We start from the raw sequence: 11896 nt of genomic DNA on the forward strand, positions 1-11896 counted from the left end.
ATAGAAATTTTATAGAATTCTATAGAATTTCTATAGAATGTCTATTAATTTCTATAGAAATTGCTATAAAACTTTTTTTTCTATAGAAAAAAAGTAGAAAAAAAGTTCTATCGGAATTTCTATAGAAATTAACAGAGATTCTATAGAAATTTTATAGAATTCTATAGAATTTCTATAGATCATATGTTTCAAAAGTTTATAGAAATTCTATAAAACTTTTTTTCCTGGGATGTGAAACTTTCACATACAAAGTGCGGCGTTCTTTTGCATTTGTATGGTTTTCTGTGGCAGAAGCATTATAGCCACACGTGGACCGCATCAATGCTATCCAATAAAGAAAAGTGGTTAGTATATGGCTTGCATATGCTTTTTACATGTGGCCCACACAAAACTAACTAATACGTATATTGTGTGACGTTTACCAATTTCATCTTTCATATCTAAATTGAATCCAAAAAAATTATTAGGTCTAAACAGCATTCCCACAAATGAGCCCCTGAGATGCATAGTGGTATAAGTCACTCATATCTAGTTTTGAGAAGTATGACTAATATCACTATGGCTGTGAACAAAAACAGCTGTTTAGTGAAGAGCATAACAAAAAACAGTTCCAGCATCATTATCGATATCAGTAGACTTATACCACTCTGTCATGTAGTAGAATAAACAAAATGCTAACCATTGGTGGCAATAACTCAAAATATTGAAAAAAGTGACTTATACCATTATGCATCTCATAGGCTCAAGTATTCTTATAGATTTTAACTATGAATTTTCACATATTTTTTCTAAACTATTTAATACCTCATTTATAAATGCAACATTTCCTAATATTTATTCTCTTTTATCTAACAATAGTAAGCTTCTTGAAAAACTTATGTATTCTATAGTGTACTCTTTTCTAAACTCATTTAACTGTTTAAATGATATACAATTTGGTTTTTGATCAAAACATTCTACTTGCCATGCAATAATAAGTATAACGGAAAAAATTGGGAATGCTCCGGTCATTATACTGTCAATACCGGTCATTTCGTTTGTGGTGTTTTTATCAACTTACAAAAAGCTTTCGATACCGTTGACCATAGCATTTTGATTTCTAAATTAAATCATTATGGAATTCGCGGTATTGTAAATGACTGGTTTCAATCTTATCTTTCAGATCGAAAACAATTTGTAAGTATTATTGGTTTCAATTCTAGTAATAAATTAGTTTGGTGTGATGTTCCTCAAGGTTCTGTTCTAGGCCCTCTTTTATTTTTAATCTATGTTAACGATCAAATCAACTCTCTTCACTTCTCTTCACTTCATCTGTTTGCTGATGATACAAGTCTCTTGCACATCAATAAATCGTATTATTCTTTATGTAAAAATGTTAATTGGGATCTAAATGGTATAGTTTACTGGTTAGATGATAACCTTATATCTCACTCAACACTGAAAAAACTGAACTAACAGAAATCTCGAGCTAAAAGTTTTGATAATTCGTCATTATGTCGATAAAGTTACACTAAAGAATATTTACTATACATTATTCTCATCTCATCTTAGATATTGTTGTCAAGTTTGGGGTCAAGTTAGAAACTATTGCATTAACAAGTTGCTATCGTCTCAGCGTCAATCCATTAGAATAATAAACTTTCAACCAATTAAATCAGATACATCGAAGTCCTGCAAAAAACTTTTCATTCCAACATTTTCAGCGCTAGTAAAGTATGCTAATTTTCTTTTTGTTTTTGACTCCTTAAATAAAAACTTACTATTTCCTATCACAAACTTGTTCACAGAAAGTAGACTATTACATTTCTACTCTACTAGAAATATACACAATGGAAAACTAGATGTACCATCTTTTAAAAACCAGAAGTATGGTAAAAATTCTATTGTTTATCAGTGCGTCTGTGAATGGAACAGGAGCCTTGCATGCATTTTGAGTGAGCCCAAAAAACTATATCCTAAAATACACAATGTACCTTTACTGCATCTTAAGCAATATCAATTTAAAAAAATTCTCAAAAACTTTTTATTCTAACTTTTTGACATATCCTTACGATTTGAATATTCTTTTAATTTTATTTTTGTCATTACTACAATTATCATCAATACTTTTTGTTTTGAAAGTCGATATTATGTCAATAATAAAAAAAAGAACAAAGAAAAACATTTAAAATTTTGATGTAGGAGAGTATTTCTCGATGTTTTCCGAAATTCTTACAATGATAAAGAAATCGTTACTATTGAAATTTTTGATAAGATCTTCAAGATCTTCTTTCATAAAACAAGTTTATATTTTTAAGTTGTTAAATTACGATTAATAATTTCAAACTTAAAAAAATATATATAATTCATCTGTAAGTTATGAAATACAAATATTTATATATATTGTTATTGCTTGAATATCGTTAGCATTTGGGGAATTTGGGATAACGGTAGTAACCAACGTACTTGTCAACAGACCTAGTCCTAGATAACGTTAAACATTTATCATTACATTTTTATCATAATTTATGTACAGTGCGGAATCACAAAGCATGAATGTGCAAATCCTCCTTACTTTAACTTTAGACCTAATCCAACTTCACATTAAAAGCAAACTAATTCTAATGGAGTCTAGTATAACAAAATAATGCATTTGATAATTTGTATAAACATAGGGTTAGCAATCTTTTAAAACAGAAGACCAAAAGTTTATAATTTATAGAAATTTTCCAGTTTTTAAAGAGCTACTAACATCTCGTTGTTATAATAATTATATTAGTATTTATAATATTATAGTATTTGTGCATGGCGCTGAAATTTATTTATTTATAATTTATAATATAATATATATTAGTATTTATAATATTATAATAGTATTTGTGCGTGGAGCTTAGGAGCAGCATTATAACATGAAAATTTTAACATCAAATGTTTATACCAGGGTTGGAAAAATGCTTGCGAGCAGCATGTTGCCGATTTTGGTTTATAAACATTTAAATAATCTAATCCAGGTTATGTACTTACATAAAACTTTATTTGTTTTTACATCAGGCCAACAAACACAAACTTTGAAAATATAATAGTATTAAGAGTAAACAACTCGTGTGTGCTTATTTAGTTCTGTATGTGTCAGGTATTTTTAAAGCACAACACGGTTTAAAAAAAGTAGAATATAGATAATGTCATTAAAATACTAAAGGTTGGGTGAGTATGTAACACACGACTACAAACGCTGCCTAATTTTCATTTTTTTAAGTTTGGTTTAGTTTATATTAGTGGTCAATAATTTAAAATACTTACAACAATCCGTAATAAATTTATAGACTTTTGAAAAATCATAAATGTTATGTCTAAATTACCAACAAAGATGTGTTGCACCAGGCATCTCTATACTAACAGTCTTAAGATACTTGTGCACATCTGCGACACAAGTATCATACTTTAAGAGTTTTTGTTATTTTTTTATTTTGTTATTTTTAATTTATTATTGTTTCATATACATTTTCGTGATTACATAATAAAAATTCGTTAAGATTGAATATGCATATAAGTATAAAAAATCACAAACATAAATAATAAACAAACTTCTGTAATACGAACTGTAAGAAAAACGCGGGAAACTCGCAGAAGACCAAAAGGTCTTATCATCAAGAACCGCTTTACATTGTCATAGAATATATATATATACTATAGAAAAATAAAAATATTTACAAAATTTTTAGGTTAAATTGTTACATTATAATTGTATTAAAATGTAAGATAACAATTATACAGCCTATATCGTTACTTTTTCTTAATATTACCACGTTATTGTTAACGCAATGTTTGAAAAATATATTTAAGTATATTAAAAAATAAGAGTTTATATAAGAAGCTTGCAGTGAACAAATTTAGAAAAAATCAGTAAGTAAATTTTTATACTTTAAAATACTCTTTTTAATATTTTTTTTAAAGCCATTTAAGTTTTCAAAGTCAATAATATTTTGATTAAGTAATAAAAACTTATTCCAGATATAAGGTGCACGATAAGTAATTTTAAAATGCTAAAGGTTAGTTTTGCATGAAGGCTCTAAAAAGGTACTATTTGTGCGCAACAGGTATTCATACTCTGGCTTTTGTTTATAAAGACTATAGAAAATTAAAGGATTTTTTGCATTTTGCTATTATACATAATACTTTTATATATTTAGTTCAAACAATGTTAGTAAAGACATCTGTTCAAAAAGAGGCTTTGTGTGTTCTTTTTTATTTTTAAAATTAATTACTCGTATAGCATGCTTCTGTTTACGATAAAGAGGTTCTAGTAAGCTTTTATAGGTACTACCCCACGCTGTATTACCGTAATTTAAATAACTTTGAACAAAGCTATAGTAGATTTGTTTGAGTAGCGGCTTTTTCAATAAATGCCGTGATCGGTATATTATTCCCATACTTTTAGATATTTTACTACCTAAATAGGCGATATGTTTATTCCAATTTAGATTTTCGTCAATAAAAACACCTAAAAATTTAGTAACATTATCCCTAGTTATTTCTCTATTTTTAATAAACAATTTTGGAAGAGAAGATTCGACTTCTTTTTTTTTATAAGAAGGATGAAATAAAGAAAATTTTGTTTTACTTGAATTAATAGAAAGTTTATTAGCCCTAAACCACCCAGAAATTTTTTCTAATTCTTGATTCATTTCTACGCACAGTTAGTTTATAATTTTTCCGGAGATAAAAAAGTTGCTATCATCAGCAAACATTATAGTTAAAATTCTTTTTGATGCCCAATAGAGATCGTTAACATAGATTAAAAAAAGCAAAGGCCCAAGTAATAAACCCTGAGGAACATTACACTTTAATATAGAAGGATTAGAGAGTTTATTATCTCCATAGTATAAAGATTGCACACGTTTATCTAAGTAGCTTTCTATCCATTTGTTCGTTCTACCCCTTATGCCATACATGTTAAGCTTTGATAATAATATTTTGTGGTCGACTGTATCAAAAGCCTTAGAGAGATCTATGAATACACCTAATGTAACTTCTCCGTTTGTAAAAGAGTTTTTTATTTCATCAACTAAGTGAAAGATTGCGTGTTCAGTTGATGTAAACTCGTTTTGCAATTAATTATAATTTTGCTATTAATATCGTCGATTCCGGTTGCTTTGTTTCTTTTTAGGCTTTTAAAAGCATTGTCAAATTCTAACATGGTTAATTTTTCGTTATTCTATTCATTTTTATTACGATCTAAATATTTATCAAAAAATTTATTTACACTAAAAACTTGGGATGCAAGTTTAGATCCTATATTAACAAAGAAGTTGTTAAACTCATTTGCAATGACGTTTTCATTATCAATTGTTTTGTGGTTGATTTTTATAGTTTTAGGAAAGCACAGTTTATTACTTTTGGTTTACCAATAATTTCATTTAATAATTGCCATGTTTTCCTAGAACCTGTTTGACACTTTTCAAGTAGTTTATTATAATAACTAGCTTTAGCGGTTTTTTTAATTTTCTCAAATAGACAATTAATTTTGAGACTTGCATAATTCTTGTATTCAGATTTCGTTTTATCGCATTTTTTTTAAGGTACTTTATATATAATCGTTGTTTCCGCTTAGATGATTTTTTAAGACCTTTACTCAACCAAGGTGAATTTATGTCTTTAAATTTAATTGTTTTTACTACTCTGAGGAAGTGTTTATTATAAAGAAATAAAAAATATCTATAAACGTATTATACATTAAATTGGTATCATTTGAGGATTCTAAATCTGACCAGTCAATATTGGCTAACTCACTTTTAAAGTTAACCTGGCTATCCAAAGAAAAATTCCGCTTTGTGATTTTTTTTTTATTTATTTTAATTTTATTTGAGGTATTTATTGAAATAAATATCGAAAAGTGATCCGATATAGATGTTTAATTACTTCTTTCTTTAAGGAGATTACAAATAAAGAATTTGTTAGTATATTATCTATTAGTGTTGCCGAATTTTTAGTAATTCGTGTTGGTTTATTTATATAAGGAATTACACCAAATAGAAATAAATTATTGTAAAATCTTTGTGTTTCTTTATTATTTTCATAATTTAGAGAATTAAGGCTAAAATCTCCTAGGATAAATAATTTTTTTTTTCTTGGAAGTTTTTCAAAATATTATTTTGAAGATGATATGAGAATATTTCTATTGATGTTTGTGGCGGTTAATAACAGCATGATATTAAGGTATTTTTAGAGTCACTGTTAATGATTTCAATAAGAACATAATAGAATACTGGAAACATATGTGGAGAAAGTTTATTTCCAGTTATCGTTTGAAAATTCTCTTTTAACTAATTTAAATGTTTATCTAGTCGATTTTTGAAAATGTTGACGGAAGTCGCGTCAATTGCTTTTTGCGGCAGGGTTTTCCACTGCAACACAACACGGTTCGTGAAGAATTTCTCTCTTACCATGCAATTGAGTACTTTTGCTGTGCAAGTCTTTGATTATGACCACGCATAATACACTTTGGCAATGAAGGTTGAATAATACGTGAAAGTTTATTTCATCGAATTCACGCATGAACATCGGAATTAAATCACCTCTTATTCTTCTTTCTTCCAGTGTCGTTAGATCTAACATGAATCTTCGTTGCTCGGCGGTGCAATGCTTAATCTCAGAAATGGTTTTTGTAGCACGGTTTTGAACTTTTTCTAGCGCTGCTACATCTGCCCATTGGTAAGGTAATAAGTTTAAATTAATGATAATCATAATAAATTTAATAAGTTTAAATTAATGATAATCATAATAAAAGTGGTAATAAATAATAATAATAATAATAAAAGTAGTAACAACAATAGCAATGATAATAATAAAAATGATTATAATAAATTTAAAATGATTAAAATAAAAATAAAATTATACTACAATAATCATAACAAAAGTAATAGTAATCTAGTACATACACACGTATACATACACACGTATACATACACACGTATACATACACACGTATACATACATATATAAATACATATATACAAACACATATACACTTACATTTACAAATGCATATAAACACTAGGGTTGTGACTTTTTTTCAACCCTATGCTCAGGGTTAGGGTTATTTAGGGTTAGGGTTAGGGGAATTCATTTAATTTCAGTTATATATTTTAATGAGTATATCTCAATGATTAAATAAATTTAATAATTTCAATAATGACGACAATAAAAACCGGTTTGCGTAGTTAAAAATTGATTTTTCAATGGCAGGGTGAACTTTTTTCAAAAGATATTCAAATAGTAGTTCATTTCGTGCTTTTTCGGTAAAAGTTCATCAAACTACAGTACAGGAAAATGAGGTTGAAAAAAAGTCATAACCCTAATAAACACATTTACTTATGCCCACCTGTATTGTATACATACACAATATACACACATATATATAGATTCATATATATATACACACACATATATAAACACATATATACATAAACATACACAGAACCGTCCCGAGGAGGGAAAGGCGTTGGCTAGCCCTTCTACAAAATTTACTTGTCGGCATATTGGACACTAGAATCTAAATTTGGCATTTGGCAAACGTCAGCCAACGAGGACCTTTTTTTTTCTTTTTAGATCTTAGTCGGCAAAAAAGTTTTTATAGGCCTTTGTCGACAAAAACAGGTGGGTTACCACCCTTCCTTTAAAATCTCTTCGGGATGGCCCTGCACATACAGATATTTAAATACATATATACACACACCTTATACATACATATATATATATATATATATATATATATATATATATATATATATATATATATATATATATATATATATATATATATATATATTTTACATACATACATACATACATACATATACGTATATATATATATATACAGTATCGGACAAAACATGGTGGACAAACTCAAATTTAGAACAAAAGTTGATCATAAACTAAAAAAAACTAGTAAAACAATTGAACATATTATTTTTTATATAGTTTATTATGTTGTTAGCAAAATTAAAAACTTTTGAATCATACTAAAAATCACTAAAAAAGTTTTATAACACATTTTCCCTAACAAACTACATTTTTCTTTGGACAAAACAAGGTGGACATTCAAAAAATCGACTGAAAATTCAAATAATTTTAAAACTTAACTTATTATTTTTCGAAAAACTTCAAAAAATTAACTTAATATTTGGTTAGACCTCCTCGACTTTTAATTACTGCTTTCATTCTTTGAGGCATAGACTCAATTAATGAGTCAACAATTCTCATATCAATCTCTCGCCAGGCCTTCTCGACTTGTTCAAATAATTCCTCACTGGTCTTCACATTTGTACGCTCAATCCTTTTGCCAATTATTCCCTAGATATTTTTTATGAGATTCAGTCTGGGCTTTGTGCAGGTCACTTCATTATGGTGATATTCTTGTCCTTGAACCATTGTTTTACAATGTTAAAAAAAATCCATTTTAGAGGCATCTCCTATTCAGCATGTGAAAACATTATCTTCCATTATATCTTTGTAGACAAAACGGTCCACAATACCATTAATTTTGTGAATAGAACTAGTTCCTAGTGATGAGAAACATCCACAAACCATAGCAGACGTTCCATGCTTAACACTCTTCTTGGTATATTTAGTATTGAATCTGGTGTTCTTTGGTCTCCTGACTCGCTTCTGACCGTCGCTTCCAAAAAGGTTATATTTTGATTCATCACTAAAAAGTTTGTTTTTCCACTGGTCTGCAGTCCAATTTTGGTGTGCTTTGGCAAACGCAAGTCTTAGCTTTCTATTTTTAAAAGAAGTTAGTGGTTTCTTGTCAGGCATTTGAGAAAACAACTTTGCTTCGTTAACTCTTTGTCGCACAATGCGATTAGAGATTTGTAGTTCAAGTTTTTCGGTTAATTTTATGGATGACAAAAATGGATCTTTTTAAAGCTTTTTAACAATTATTCGATCTAGTCTTTGTGATGTTTTTCTTAGAGGTCCGCCCCGATGGTTTGTTTTATAGCTTCGTCCGCCCCGATGGTTTGTTTTATAGCAAGATCCAAATGATTTGACAGTTTTGTTTACAGTCAATTAAGGTATATTATATTTTCTACAAATTTCAGCTTGACGTTTTCCGCTTTTCAAATCTTTAATAATATTTTCAGGTAAAATACTTCCTAATTTGTCGTAAGCCATTTTAAGTTGCAATATACGCCATATATCACGAGTTAAATCTATTTTTAGTTAAATTGAAAAAATAATTGGTCAGATGTTCCAAAATCTATTTTATTATTTTAGAGTAATGTTATGATAAAAGTGAAAACAAAAGAATATGGTAAATTGAATAAAGACAATGAAATTTTATAAATAAAGCGTCGTTTTGATTTGTCCACCTTGTTTTGTCCAAGGAAAAATGTAGTTTGTTGAGAAAAATGTGTTATAAATTTTTTTTTTTGATTCTTAGTATAACTCAAACATTTTAAATTTTGTTGAGAACATAATAAACTATTTAAAAAATAATATGTTTAATTGTTTTACTAGTTTTTCTTAGTTATTGATCAACTTTTGTTCTAAATTTAAGTTTGTCCACCATGTTTTGTCCGATACTGTATATATATACATATATATATATATATATATATATATATATATATATATATATATATATATATATATATATATATATATATATATATATATATATATACACACACACATACACATATATACACACTCATGCATACATATACATACATATATACATACACTTATCACAAACACTTGTACACAGGTACACATATTTTTAGATTTATTAACTGTATTTGATTAGGAAGGAGTGGAATAGATTACTCTTGAAAACATATATTGAATGGATAACTTTTAGGTCATAGGGAAGGTTATTCCAAGATTTTATACTTTGGTTTTTTATGGACTTAAGTCCATAAGTAACAGAACGGTGTTTTAAGACTGCTTGGTTCAGATTATCAATCGGTCGAAGATAATATTGGTTATTTGCATTTTCGGGGAAGAAAATGTTGAAGGAAAGAGGTAGGTTTTTGTGTTGGCGATTCCAGACAAATTGGCAGTTCAAAAGTTGAACAAGATCACGTTAGGATTGAATTTGTAATTCTGAATATGTATTATTTTTTAAGTTTGTTTTGAAAAAGGGATAATCTTAAAACTGCTCGCTGTTGAGATTGTCCCCGTGTTTGACAAGCATACCGTATATGTGAGCCAAAAATGGCATAATATATACTAAATAGTGTTTCCAGATTGACATTATGGCGAACTTTAGCCAGCGTTTCATTTGCTTAATTTCATGGCTAACTCTTTAAGGGATACAAGCTTTAGGTTAGAATCAATTAAAATTCCAAGATATTTGATTGAGTTTACAGGAATGATTTTCTGGCTATTCAATCTAAAGTTTAAGTTTTTATTGATTTTTGTTTAATTGGATTTGAATATGACCAGTTCTGTTTTGCGACAGTTGAGAGAAAGTTTATTTAAGCAAAGCCACTGAACTAGATTAACAAGACTATGGTCAATGTATTTTTTAAGTTTTTTTAAAGATTTGTTGATAATGAGCAAGTTAGTATCATCAGCAAATTGGTAAGGAGTTTGTATTGTTATTTTTTACAGAAACTGTATTGTTACGCAGAAATTGTATTATTATACAGAAATATTGTATTATTACACAAATTGTATTATTATTTTTTTATCTTTTTACTATCAAGATAGTAAAAACATTTATAAAATATATTTATAGTATTTATAAAATATAGTAAAAAACTTCTATAAAATATTTAATTTTTATTGTTTTGTAAAAAAAACATCTTTTACATACAGTGGCGGTCAAAAATATTTTTACTTTTTTTAAAAATACAAAGAGTATAGTGAAGATCTTCGTAATTCAGTTTTAAATGCAGTTAATTATTGTAAAATAACAAAAGTGAAAGCTGCTATTTATTTTGGAGTATCCGAAAAGCTTGTATGTGCATGGATTAAGAAAAAAGCTCGCAGGAGAACTTTTGAAACAAAACCCAGATCAGTCGACCAAGAAAAACTACTAAAAGGTACGATCGTCAACTTTGTCAAATGTCAAAAGGTGATGGTCGCCTTACTGGACTTCAGATTACTTCTGACTAAAACAAATATTCTCAAGTAAAAAATCAACTGTCTATCAAAAGAAAAATATCAAGAGTCAACTGTCAGAAGATGCTTACGTGACAACAATTTATTTGGAAGAAGTCCTAGTTAAAAACCATCAATTTCAAAAAAGAACCGGATGGCACGAGTAAAACTCGCCTAAGTGAATTTACACTGGACTTAAACAGAGATAAAATTTTGGAGGAGTGATGAAAGTAAATATAATTTGTTTTCATCTGATGAAATTAAGTACGTTAGAAGTTCAACAAATAAAAGCGAAGACCTCAGTATACTGTGCCAACCGTAAAACACATCGATTTTTCATCTAATTGGCACTGTACCGATTTGATGAAAAATCATATCCCACATGTTAAAGCAAAAATGCAACAACGTTGGCGTTTCCAGCAGGATGACCCTAAACACACTTTAAAGGCTGCGAAAAATTTGTTCACATCTATAAAGTCCGTGTGACGGACTGGCGTAGTCAAAATCCTGACCTAAATCCCATTGAAAACTTATGGGTTTTGATAATCAATGGTATTGATAGTCAAGCTAGAGGGAATTTTTCTAACAAAAAGAATTTGTTTGCACCAAACATGAAAAAATATCCTTATAGACAAACTAATTAAGCCTGTCAACTCAATGCCTCAAAGATTCGCCGCTAAAATTACTTCAGAGGCTGTGCTACCAAGTATTGAATAATGTAGTTATAAATGTCATGAACTTTAGTTATCTTTATTTTATTGTTTTTTTTCTTCAAATATAATTGACAGTAAAAATACTTTCGATTCGA

This window comes from Hydra vulgaris, chromosome 07 (assembly GCF_038396675.1).
Source record: "Hydra vulgaris chromosome 07, alternate assembly HydraT2T_AEP".
NCBI classification, from domain to species: domain Eukaryota; kingdom Metazoa; phylum Cnidaria; class Hydrozoa; order Anthoathecata; family Hydridae; genus Hydra; species Hydra vulgaris.